Source organism: Hippoglossus stenolepis, chromosome 11, assembly GCF_022539355.2.
Source record: "Hippoglossus stenolepis isolate QCI-W04-F060 chromosome 11, HSTE1.2, whole genome shotgun sequence".
NCBI classification, from domain to species: domain Eukaryota; kingdom Metazoa; phylum Chordata; class Actinopteri; order Pleuronectiformes; family Pleuronectidae; genus Hippoglossus; species Hippoglossus stenolepis.
Window position 1 is genome coordinate 1,072,771 of NC_061493.1, and position 13,834 is coordinate 1,086,604.

Here is a 13,834-nt window from a genome sequence, read left to right on the forward strand (position 1 = left end):
AAAGTGCATTGAGTGGTCATCAAGTCTAGAAAAGCCCTATCTAATAACAGACCATAGATGAAGTGAGCCATTTTACCCATAGTTGCTTCCTGTTATTTAATTTCAACAGTTAAATCAGTCAATCAATCAATCAGATGAAAAAATAAATTCAAGCCCAATGTTTTTCAGTAATTACTGAGTCAAATTACATTGTGGAGCCAGAAATAAACTCAAAACCTCATCAGAAAAAACAAACATGATTCTGAGTGTGTGTATGAAAAAATAATTATTTTGGCTGAATTGACCTTTTAATAAGTTTTGCCCACTAGTTATTCATTAAGGATTGCTTGTGCTGTGTCCGTTCTAAACCTGTCTGTTTGGAGTGGGCTGCTTGGCCTATGGAAATGCCCCAGAGTCTACTTCAGAATGAATCCTTGTCACTAGTGAGTCCTCCTCAAACAGTTATACAATATAGTAGGTCTGTAACGATTATCGAACCAAAACCGCGACATGTCTCCCTGCCCAACCCCAGACGCTGCCACAACAGCAGGTGCAGCCTTTTTGCGTGTGTGTTCTTATGTGTGTCCAATCACAGCCCAATATAATCACAACCCTGCGTAATCTGAACAATCACACAGAAGTGACCAGTAGATTCCGACTGGTTTGTGGTCGCAGACGATCATCTGTTTTACGTTTACAAAAGTGTGTTGTAAAGTCTGCATGTTGTCTCTGCTCTGGAGCAGACGCCTCGTCTCAGAAGTCTGGATCAGGAGAAAATTAGGTATACCAGGCAGGTGGATTGTTTATTCCCTACAGAGTTTCCCTGGAGCTTTTGGCTGGTTTATACCCCACTGAGTAACCGACTTGACCATCGACGGTACCATGAATGCCCTGTACATGTTGAATATTGGAACGTTGTTGTTATTGAAGCGACACGGACGCTTCTCTTTCTGTTTACTTTCCTGAACAAACAATTTTTTTGGCATCTGTATTTTGCATCTGTTTCTGTTTGAACTGGATTGAACTAAGCTGTGGGGGAGACTGAAACAGACTTTATATATTTGACGGATTGAACTCTGGATGTTGAGACTGGGAGACGCGCACATTTTATTTGTATAGCCCATATTCACAAATCACAATTTGTCTCATAGGGCTTTAACAGGGTGTGACATCCTCTGCCCTTAACCCTCAACAAGAGTAAGGAAAAACTAAAAAAATACAAAAAACCTTTCAACAGGGTAAAAAGAACGTAGAAACCTCAGAGAGAGCCACATGTGAGGGATCCCTCTCCCAGGACGGACAGAAGTGCAATAGATGCCACGTGTAATGGAGAACATCAGAAAGATAAGGGTATTTGCAGCATTGATTAGAATAAACACTTTGTAGCATAATGGAAGGTCAATGAATTGATGGATTATTGTCAGTAATGGTCGAGTATCTGAGGAGAAATATTGTATATCAAGCAGTCTTGTTGTAATCATAGTCCATGGTCAGCAGCCAGCAAGATCATGATCCACCATCAAGATCGGATGCCACTATAGCCCACAGGCATTGTCCACCATCGCCATCAGGATCCACCATCAGCTGCCACCTCGATCGTGGTCCACAACCACTATCAGATGCCAACACGATACAGGATCCGCCATTATTATCACAATCAGCCAGCTAGATACAGCATCCACCATTACGATCATGATCTCTGATTCGCGATCCACCATCATAATCCACGATGTGGCCACAGCTGCGGCCCTGGATCTGCGGACGATAAGGCAAAGGGACTCCGGGGAAGAAGTCAAATCAGTAACATGTACTGATGAAATATTAATTTCTTTGATGTGATAAGGAGGGAGAAGAGGAAGGAGAATCTGGGAAGAGAAGCTCCGTGTGTCATGTGTCCCCTGGCATTCTAGACCTATAGCAGCATAACTAAGAGTGGGTCTAAGACAAACCTGTACCAGCTCTAACTATAAGCTTTATCAAAAAGGAAGGTTTTAAGCCTACTCTTAAACGTACAGATGGTGTCTGCCTCCTGAACTGAAAGTGGGAGATGATTCCACAGGAGAGGAGCTTGATAGCTGAAAGCTCTGGCTCCTACTCTACTTTTAGAGACTTTAGGGACGACAAGTAAGCCCGAATTCTGGGAGCGCAGTGCTCTAGTGGGTTGATATGGTACTATCAGCTCTTTAAGGTATAATGGTGCCATATTATTAAGGGCCTTGAAGGTGAGGAGGAGAATTTTAAATTCTATTCTAGATTTAACCGGAAGCCAGTGTAGTGAAGCTAATACAGGAGAAATGTGGTCTCTTTTCTTGGTTCTTGTCAGGACACGTGCTGCAGCATTTTGGACAAGCTGCAGAGTCTTTAACGACTTACTGCTGGAGCCTGATAATAAGGAATTACAATAATGAAGTCTGCATGTAACAAAGGGGTGGACTAGTTATTCTGCATCTTTTTGAGAAAGGACATGTCTGATTTTTGAGATATTACGTAAGTGAAAGAAGGTGGTCCTAGAAATTTGTTTTAAGTGAGAATTAAAGGACAAATCGGGATCGAAGATGACTCCCAAGTTCCTGACTGTTTCATTGGAAGCAAGGGCAATGTCGTCTAGCGCAGCTAGATCATTAGATAATGTATCTCTAAGGTGTTTAGGGCCAAGTATTAGAACCTCTGTTTTATCTGAGTTTAATAAGAGAAAATTGCAGGTTATCCAGGTTTTTATGTCCTTGAGACATGCTTGGAGTTTAGTTAATTGATTACACTGTTCAGGTTTTATTGACAAGTATAACTGGGTGTCATCCACATAGCAGTGGAAATTTACAGAGTGTGTCCTGATAATGTTTCCTAGTGGAAGCATAAAATAAAATAAAATTGGGCCGAGCACAGAGCCCTGTGGAACACCGTGGTTAACTTTGGTGCGCACAGATAACTCATCATTAATTTGCACGCATTGGAATCGATCTGAAAAAACATGATTTAAACCAGTTGTACTGATTTAACTGCTCCAAGTTTAAGCTCTGTGGTGTCTTTTTGCTGCTTTCTCAAGTTCAGTCTGAACAAGGGGAATAAATCTGACCTTCAAACTTTCAGTACATTAGCTAGTAGATGAGTCACACATGGTGTCAGCGTCTGAAAGAGCTCATGTTGGTACTTTCATAGCTCTTGATTTTTATTTGCTGTCTAAACAACACATCTTATGTAACCACAATATAAGTAGCTTGACACTCAAAATATGACCTGACAAGTTCTGCTCCAATATGAGCAATGAGAATAGCTGAAAAATTTAAGACAAATTATCCATACATTTTTTTTTTCACCTTTTTATAAATTTTCTATCAGGGACTGAACAATAAATTCTTAACAGTCACAAACTGAAAGGGTTCATTGTTTCCGCTAGGAGCCCACCCCCCATTAATTTTGATACGCTTCACATTGATTTGACATTCATTAACTACCACTTCAATCTAGCCATTCAGAGAAAATTGATGAGTCATGTTAAAATGTATTCCGTACTTGTCCTTAAATCTCTCTTGTACTGAAGAAAGACCGTGGCTGCTGCTGGTGTTTTGCAAATTCCAACTTTTTTGCTGTTGAACGAAGTTTCCAAAAATGTACTATTTAATTTGTATACCTAGTTAGAATAGGTTGAAGCTCAGCCAAACACCCATGACAACTACCAGCACCATTAATTAAACATGCTCACATCTTTGGTGAACAGTGACCTGAACGGATCAGTAGACTGAACGATGCTTAAGTATTATGCCACCAAATGATGAAGCATCCATAACTAAGAACACATATAATTTTGTTGAATTGTTCACTGGAAGGGAAGCAAATAAGTAACTGATCAGTCTTCCTGATGGCCTGTTTACTTGATCTGCTTCACCAAGGCCCTGACAGGGCAAAGCACCAACTGGTGCTGCTTGACTGCCTTGTCTCCTTCAGAAGTGGAGAGTGACTGCAGTTCACCCGACTGTGACAGGAGGAACAGAACCTTAGGCAGGAATACTGGACTGGGGCGGAGGACTACACTTTATCCATCCAGTGAGAACCTGCAACAGTCTTGGAGCTCTCTTATTCTCCTGGCAGAAGATATGGCTAATACAAGTGCAGGTTTATGTATTCAACATCTTCAGCTCCAAGTGGCTCAAAGGGTGGATGCTGAAGTGCCCCAAGGACTATATCCAAAATATAAAGCACAAGGACGCTGGGTAAGAAGCCAAGTCAGTAACATATTGATGATATATTAATGTGATGAAGATGGAAGAGGAAAGAGAAACTCCATGTGTCATGTATCCCCCGACAATCTGGACCTATAGCAGCATAACTAAGAGCTATCCAAGACAGATCAGAACAAGCTAAGCGTGTGCGCGCTCCACTATATAAGCTAAAGGAAGGTTTTAAGTACTCTTAAACGTAGAGATGGTGTCTGCCTCCCAAACTGAAAATGGAAGATGATTCAACAGGAGAGGAGCTTGATAGCTGAAAGCTCTGGCTCCTACTCTACTTTTAGAGACTTTAGGGATGACAAGTAAGCCTGAATTCTGGGAGCGCAGTGCACATATATATTACAATATGTGATTTCAATGTGTATTTGTGTTAATGAAGGATGTGAGTATTGAACTCTGTGAGATCCCGCCTGACAGTGGAGACTTACGATGGATTTCAAACACAGTGCGACCTTAGTTAAAATGGTAAAAGTCACTTTGATCATTTACATAAAAATCAATATGTGTGCCAGACTTCCAGGAATGAATTTTTGTAAGCAAATAAGAAAGTTATATTTATTTTATTTATAAGTTTTGAGTTGGAATTTACTGTGGTAATTGGGTTGCATGTCCTTCCTAGTGTGTGTGGGGTTCCTTTCACAGTCTGCAGACCTGCATGTGACTGCAGGTGGTGTTTCCCAGTTGGCAATACATAATGTAAAACATTGTGTGTAGCATCTTTAATACTGTTACAGTTCCATATAAACCCCTTGCTATGTCACCTCTACTTGGTGACAATGAACCAAAAACCCAGGCATTTTGCCACCCTGTGTGATTTTAGATAGCAAATCCATCTTTGGGAATAAGATGCATCTGTCCTGCTATGAAGACTCTTCCCTTTTAACAGACAGGTGTACAAATGTTGAGTATTTAAAACAGAATCAAAGATATTGTTTTGAATATTAATACTGCTCTTATATGAAACTTCTTACTCGTCACAGTGAAAGTATGACTAATGAAAGTGACATCGCTGATATCTGTTAAGTTAATTGTGGATAATCACACTTAACACACTAAATGTTGAAACTACTTGTCCTGCTGAATGTGCCTGATACAGAGATCTGTCTGTGACTCACAGCAGACCAGCTGTACTGAGCTGAATTCATGTCTGTATTTAAATAATACTTAGCGATGCAACATCTTCAGCAGGTTGTATTTGTGCTTTAGGACATTACCGCTGTGAAACAATCAGGAAATTACATTTAGTATCTTTGTGTCACTGCTTTGTTCGGCGCTCCCTCTCTTCATTCAGCCTTTAGATCTCTCGACCACCGCTGCTCTCTCTCTCTCCTCGTTGAGTCTGGGAAGCCACAGTTAAAAGTGTGGAAACATTTTATGTTAAAGGGGACATAGCATGCAAATTCCACTTTGTTAGTGCTTCTACACGTTAATGTGGGTATCTGGCATGTCTACCAACCCCAAAACTCTGGAAAAAAACACTTGCGCGTTTTGTTATGGTTCCTCTAAGTCAGAAACGTCATGCTTGAGCGACTCGATTGAGCTTCCTGGGTTTTGTGTCGTAACAAGGCACTGGAAGTCTCCCTACATGGCCTTGGCCCACCCCCACCCACCCTCATCCCCCCGTCCCCCACACTCCGCGCCGGTTTACGCGCAGCGGCTCAGGCAGCGCAGCGCCGTTCTCAAGCGCGCAGCCGCCTGGCTGTTCACACGGGACGAGCATTTCTCCGCTGGTCAGCCCGCGATTCACTCACATGTGGCATTTGTCTGGATCGTTGGGACTCTCTGTCTGGATGCATATTTGATAATTTATATCATATAAAATATGTAATTTATATCGTTTAAAATCATGGGCGGAGAGGGGGGAGGGGGGAGCTGGCTCATTAGCATTTAAAGGAACAGGCACTCAAAACAGGTCACTCTGCGGAGGGCTGTTTTATACAGGGTAAAAAGGAGCTGTTTTATATGATCCTTGTGGTATTTTGACCAAAGTATGTTACAGACATTTCATTAAGACCCCAAGGAACCATATCAACTTGTGGTAAAATGGGCATGCTATGTCCCCTTTAAAACCTCAAAGAAAACCTGTGTAAAGCTGATTTCACATGAAACAGCAGCACCACATCACTGCAGTATGAACCTTGTTGTTAACCATCAGTAAACTGAGAGAAGAAGATGAGGAAGAAGCAGAAGCCTCCAACATGTTTTCATGTCTTCTTGGAAGACTTGTTCTCACACTTTTATCGACTTGTCTCCGTTGTATCATTAGTGTCGGTCATCTCCGCCATTTTTCAAACGTTTACTCTTGAGAGGAGACGGCGTAGTCACGTGAGCTACACAAGGCACCGGATTGGTTGGTTAACTGCCCACACCCTATGCCCACACTTCAGGAGATGCTGCCACAGTTTGTGTCGTGTATTATAACAGACACAAACTAGTCGATCAACTATTTTGATAATCGATTATAATCGATTAATTTGATTAGTTGTTGCAGCCCTAGCAATACATAACCCTGATAATTGAAATGGTGTGTTGTTGAGGGTTTTTTGTTTTATTATTTGGTGATGTTCTTTTACTCACCTATACCCAACACTTTACCATACTGTACTTTGTACTTCACATACACTTTACTATTAAAATTTAAACAACAAGATTAGATAACTAAATTTACAAACTTAAGAAGTTAGTGGGAGGTGGAGTAAATCAAAACGTCAGGGCAAGCTTTAAGTTCCCCAAAATATACAACACCCTAAAAGTTAACAGAAATCATACCATATCACTTTCAGTGGTGGAATTGACAGACAGCTGATTTGTGTTGGTGCAGCTGCTGGATAATTGGTAGGGCTGTTTTTAGCTGTGCATACAATTTGGTTTTGGGTCTATTAATTAAACTACACATAAAATATTTGACACTCCACAAGATCACTCAGTACTGATGATCATGTAGAACTCACAGAATGTCACAGGATTATCAAGCTGTTGGGTTCTGCAGGATTTGCCAAGGTTGTGGGCAGCACTGATAGCTGCCATAGAATAACCAAGCCCACAGGTGTAGATATTTGTGCTACATTAACAGGAAATTGTTCTTTCTGCTCAAAATAGAAGCAATGTGTGATGAAAATTGTCAGTTCCTGAACATATTTAGTGTTTACCCAGGGTCACTCCGTGATTGCAAAGTTCTAAAAAATAATAGCCCTTTGTATTTCATTAGACTGACTGAAGGATGTTGTAATTTAGGGCAAGTTTAAGCTCCTTAATCGGCCTTTTACTTTTTACTGCACAAAAACTAAGTGTAGTTGTTGTCAACTCGAGTTAATGTCACTTCACCTGGTAAACTGTGTCCATCATTGTATCCGCTCTGATACGGTTTGTGCAAGAGTCAAGTCGTGTGTCAGCATTTGTGTGTGTGTGTGTGTGTGTGTGTGTGTGTGTGTGTGTGTGTGTGTGTGTGTGTGTGTGTGTGTGTGTGTGTGTGTGTGTGTGTGTGTGTGTGTGTGTGTGTGTGTGTGTGTGTGTGTGTGTGTGTGTGTGTGTGTGTGTGTGTGTGCATCCCGCCTCAGGAGGAGACAGAGAATCAGAGCAAACAGGGAATGGGTCAAAATGAGGCTGTATGTAACAACCCATCTCACTCATCACAGCTTTCAGGGAGCAAGTGAGAACTGCACTTGCAGCAAAGTAAACTGGCATCATGCAAAGACCAATGTGGTTGAACGGCTATTCCGCATTATGAAGACCAGGTGGCGAGGAATATTTTTGAACTCTCTAGAAGTAGACCCTGTTTTTGAAATTTAGGTTGCTAATTGTATTGCCATTTGGTAAATTGTCTGCCTCAGAGATGGAGACACACTTGAACGCTGTGGAAGAGGCACTGGGGCGAGATGATAGAGGTGGTGAGCTTCAGCAAGACTTGCAGTAGGAGGAACAGCTGCGTCCAGGAGGTTGTTATGAAAGGTCTGTAGGAAGTTTGCGAACAGCAAAGACGTTGAATGGAGGAACATACTTATAATTTATCAAATTATCATTAATAAAGTAGTTTTACATCACCCTTTGTAAAAAAAAAACTGTTTATGTAGATAATATTTTTATTAAATAAATACAGTAAATCTGTTTAATGTCTTTTTATTATTGCACTTTTCATTTCAGTGTACACTCAAATTAACAAATATTTATGGTGGGCAATATGAATATATTCATTGAAAGATAAATAATTGCAAAGCAGATGTGTAAAAACAGTGAAAAACAATTACATTAAAAAGATACAACAGTAGTAACAATGATAACAATAATATACCTAATTAAAGCCTTGATGATGTATATACAGGTGTGTGATTACTTGTGTTACTGTGTGAAGCTTCCGGAGAGACTAGAAGGAAACTCTGAAACCATGTATGAAACCTTTGTACTGTTTGTACTATTTGTAGGATCAAGGACAAGTGTCATGACTTTGGACTCTTATATAAAGAGTTGTTGGTTTTTGTTGGCCGCTTCTCTTCGTGGACATTTTGCCTGTGTTTTGTTTATTGACTATTACCTGTATTTCCATTGTTTTCAGTTGTTTTTTCCCCTGAGTTCTATGTTCCCTGTTTTATTTTGAAATGTTGCTCCTTGTGTGTATGTTACTTTTTTTCCTGCCTTTGTCCTGTGATTGTCTGCACCAGTTCCTCATGTGTTTCACCCGTGTTAAATTATCCCTGCCTCCCTTGTGTATATAAGTCTTTGTGCTTCCCTTTGTCTCTTTGTCAGTTCGTCGTCAATCACCTTCACATCTTTGTCGTTCCTCGTGTTTCCTTGTTCTTTTCTGGTTCCCAGTGATTTTCTGTTTGTGTATTTTTTGCAACCTTTATGTACCCTTTGCATTTAATTATGTATATATTATATATATATATATATATATATATTGCTACTTAATTTGCTTCTGCATTTTTGGGTCCTCCCGCACACCAAATCATGGACCCAGCAGAGCATATTTTTTTTCAGTTAATTTCATGACATGCAGGGCAGTATTTTTTTCAGTTTGCACTATGGGCTACTAATTAATCCTTACCTTGGGACCTGTCTGGATTCTGTAGGACCCCGCAGCCTCAACCAAGTTTCAGGTCCTCGTGGCAGACGAGAGCTGCCTTCTCCAGAGGCCCCTGTTCTCCCGCAGCTGCCTTCTCCAGAGCTGCAGCAGCCTCCAGTTAACCTGACTCACCGGTCAGACCCACTGTCACCAGTCACCAGACCTGCTGCTGCACCACTGGCTTGTGGTTCAACTCTCAGTTTTCTGGGGAAAAAAATGATTTATACAACCTGCAGGACACCAAAGTTTTCTTGGTTTTGTGCAGCTTTTACATGTCTACAATTTTATCTTTGAAATTAAGTGTTGATCGTGTTTTGTGTTTCGGGCTATTGAGAAGAATTTCTAAGACATTTGAGTCGATGTTCTGGCTGAGGGCAGGGATTAATGGGTTATCATATTAAACCAATGGGATGATTACCTCCCAGAAGCGCAGAAGTCACCTACCCCCTCATACTGTCTTAAACAGGTTCCTCAATGCTAGACCACAAACAAGCCTCAGACACAAAAAACAAGGTCATTACTCTGCACAATTACACAAATTCAAGAATTTTTATAGACAGCAGCATGTGTCCTGCAGACTGTAATATATACACTAAGCAACACTTCTAGTTAAGGACAACAACACCATTACAAATAGTTTTTTCTGAGTTGGGCAATATAATGAAATATATCAATAATATTGTGTCAAGCATCAGTGACACAAGATTGCACTAATATCTATAACTAACCCTGCTGGGATGTTTTTAAATCACTGAGCTGGAATAATTGTATATAGTATTTTTGATGATTTTTGCATTAATATGATGAAGTTTCACTTTTTTTAAATAACCTTGATTATTAATTATAACATAATTACAAGAATCTTGAAGGGACAGTGAAACATTTTTGAAAATACACACATTTTGTTCTGAGCTTTAGATTATACCTACAAAGTAGGGATGAGCGAGTACACCATTATCTGTATCTGTTCAACCAACTAAATTATCTGTATCCATATCCGTACTCTGACGTGGGCGGGGCGAGGCCGATCCGGGCCAGAGTCAGCTGCTATCTGGGTAGGCTCTGTGTAGGGGAGGAGCTCTGTGTGTGGCTGGCCTAAGAAGGAATGATGTGGACACAGCTATCCAAAGAGGATTTTCATTCATCACGATTACGGATATTGACACAGTTTACTCGGATGGTATTCGTGCTCGTAAAAGTACATTATCGGTACTGGATACTCGTTTTATCCGAGTATTCGGCTCAACCCTACAACAAACCTTTTGTGACTATGACCATGGTGTAGGTCAGATTAGTTTTTAAAAATGTTCAAGTTTGATGTCAGCAGGTAACAGTGATGTTACAGCCATACTTCTTCAGTCTGTCTGTGTTCTGTTTGACAGACATTTGACCACAGTGCTTGTGCACCTTTCCCCTTAACTGATGGTGATATCAGAGAATGTGAGAATACTGTAAGACTTCTGAGATTAGAGGGTCTTGAGCAGGTTCAGGTGTACTCAAAATTTTGCTCCCTCTGGTCCACGCGTGTAAAACTGAGTGAGAATTCTGGAAGCATGAACGGTGCATGTGTGTCGCGGAATGTCGTGCTCTTCACATTGTTGTGCTACTCTTCTCTTGGGTCTTGCCCATTTTTCTCTGCCTAATGCACAGTGAAGAAATTATTTCCGGGAAAAGGAAATTTCAGTTTTATCTTGGTGAAGCTAAAATATCTTCAGCTGAGTTAAGATTTGCGTAACCACCAATACCCAGCTTTGAATTTTCTGCAGAATGGAGGCCAATTCCAATGCCGGTCCCATTTTTAGGAGGTAGTATAGCTTTGAGGCTCTTATCCATTGGCCATTAGCCACAGGTGTGTAGACACAGTTGGTGTGCTTGGTGTGTAGACACAGTTGGTACTTAATTGTCTACAAATAAGCAGTTTCTAGTTCCTGTATTTCAGATTTGTTAAGAATCTGAGATTTGTCCCACAGCTATTGATGGGAAAGGACACCCAGGGGCCCGATTAAGATTCCTTTTTTTCTCTGGTGGAAACCTGATGAAATTGTTGCCTGGAAACAGGCTCAACAGAAATGTGCAGCTTGAGTGGCAGACGTGTTCAGCCTATACTCGGTGTGATAAAAGGATCAGACAGCTATTGCACTTCAAACTGCTGACTGTTAGCAAGCTACACCACACAGAGCTTATTTAAATATTAAAGCCATGCTTTGCTTTTGAAAAATATAGCATTGGGTTTCTTAAGCTTTTAGTCACTGCAGTGGAACAATTTGACTCACAACCTGAAACATGAGGCCTTTCTTAGCAAAAGCACAACATTTTGAACTAGTCCTGTGCACTGGCATACATCTCATTGCACAGTATGAATTTTGAACGTAGTATAATCGTGGAAACAGCTGTAATGTTCCAATAGGCAGCATATATATTTGTCACCGGGAAAAGTATGCAAAGGGTATTGAAAGTGGATTCCTATTATGCTTATGCCTTTTACTACTATAGTTATAACTTCATATCCTAACATTTATTTATCTTCAACAGAGTTAAATAGCTCATTTTAACTTTATTGTCCAGGACTACTATTTTCATTTTCTGCTGATTATTTCTTTGGCTGATTAACAGAGTCCAAAGTGAAGAGCGATTTTGAAGCTCATAGTGGCCATTTTTCCGTCGCCATCTTGCCGGTGTCTAACTCTTCTTAGTTCCTGGCTAATCCAAAAATGGTCAAAGGCGTGGAGTACGATTCAAACGATTCATACGATTTATGTGTTTTATGTCCCCTCAATGAAATGTTTTTTAAAAGTTCATCTACAATAACGTCTGATTTATTTTACAATAAATTCTGTTTATATTTGCAAAACTTGAATACTGACGGAATATATTCGATTTCACTTTGAAAGGAGAAGCAACTCATACAATACAGATACAACATTAAATTAGATACAACGCAGTGTTGGGGGGGACAAACAAACTGAAGCCAGACTCAACAAAAACATTATACTGTATATATATATTATACACAGTATACCAATCCTGTAGCCTTCATCAAGCTACTGAGCAATGCTAAGCCTGCTGAAAAAATTGAGCCTTGTTGTGTTGTCTAAATGACTGTTGCTACTTTCATGCCGTTTGCTTTTTTCAAAGAGATGTGTTATGTCTCGCACCCTGTCATTCATTGTATTTCCGTGCAAACACTTTGAAACAGCAAACAGGGGAAGCAATAAAAAGACATTACTTACCCCATATCTGGTTAGCCAACTCTGTTGCACTCGAAGTCACAACATCATTGCCGGTCAGCTCGCAGCGGGAGGAACTCAGTGACGGCGGATATACGTGAGACGGCGTCGAGGATTGACCAATCCCATTAGATCAATAAAAAACGTCAGAACCAATTTGTGGGAGTGTCATGGGAGCAGAGAGCTGCGTCAAGTGGAAAATCTGCAAAAAAATATTAAAGAGCAGCCTCAGTTCCCGTGGTTGCCAAAAGTTTAAGTACTTACATTCACTTTCATTTGCCGGTGCCCCACAACAGGAAGTATATGTATTTAGTCATAAATGAACCAAATACAATTTGAAAACAGGTACTTACAGTCTACCAGGTGCATTGTATGAGTAAACTCTAATTATATAATTAAATTATATTTAACATTTTTTGTCTCAGGATGTTGGAGGGCAGTGGCACCCCATATTGACAAGCCGTCACTGTTTGATACACGAGATAAAAGTCCAATGTTTCTTTTGTCTTCTTTGCCATAAGAGAGAGAACACGGTCAGCACAGAGGTGTCACGCAGGCTTGCTCGTCCCTTATAAAATGATAGGAAACATGATGTGATCTTTTTCTGTTGTAGATCATCCACCTTAAGGTTAAACAATTTTATTCGGAGATGCTTCTGAGCTCACTACAGTTGTAAAGAGTGGTTATTTGAGTTACCATTGCTCTACCATAGCTCCAACCAGTCTGGCAATTCTCCTTTGAACTCTGCCAACTTACTAAGTTGGAGGTGGATGTTTTTTAGTTTGTGGCTCCATTCTGGGTGAAAAGAAGGCTTTCATGTGTAAAAATCTCTGTAGGGGTGGGCGATATATCGCATATGCTCGATGTATCACGGCTTGTACCACGGCGATGTATAAAATGACTATATCACGACCATTGAGTATGTATTGTCACGTGAATGCTTTATGCCGTCAGCATGAAATTGTCTTTAAAGGAGGATTCCCCATTCTGATGTTTGATCTGAACATTAACTGAAGATTCTGACTTGTAACTACAGGATATTCAAGACAGCACTGCTGTTTGCATAAATACATGGATGAGTAGGTGTACAGTCATCCTCAATAACAGTGCTCTGTAAGAGTATGTTAAAATACTGAATGATTTGTGATTATGGCTTGTTGAGATATGCAATGAACATTAGTAAGTTTATTCAGTATCTGCAAACATCATGTTTTACATTCACACATAACAATGTATAGCTGTTTAAGTAATACTTTTCAATCACTAACAACTAAAAAACAAACAAAGTGATTGTTGAAGTTTGTGGAAGTGACACAAAACCCTTGAAGGCAACACAGTAGAGA

The 13,834-nt window shown here is 40.3% G+C and overlaps 1 protein-coding gene across 3 annotated transcripts in view; it reads left to right on the forward strand.

Annotated features, from left to right (window-relative positions):
• Positions 1–13,834, forward strand: part of LOC118117721 (disks large-associated protein 1) — a 109,840-nt gene that overhangs the window by 1,490 nt on the left and 94,516 nt on the right. The gene's annotated exons all lie outside the window — the stretch shown is intronic.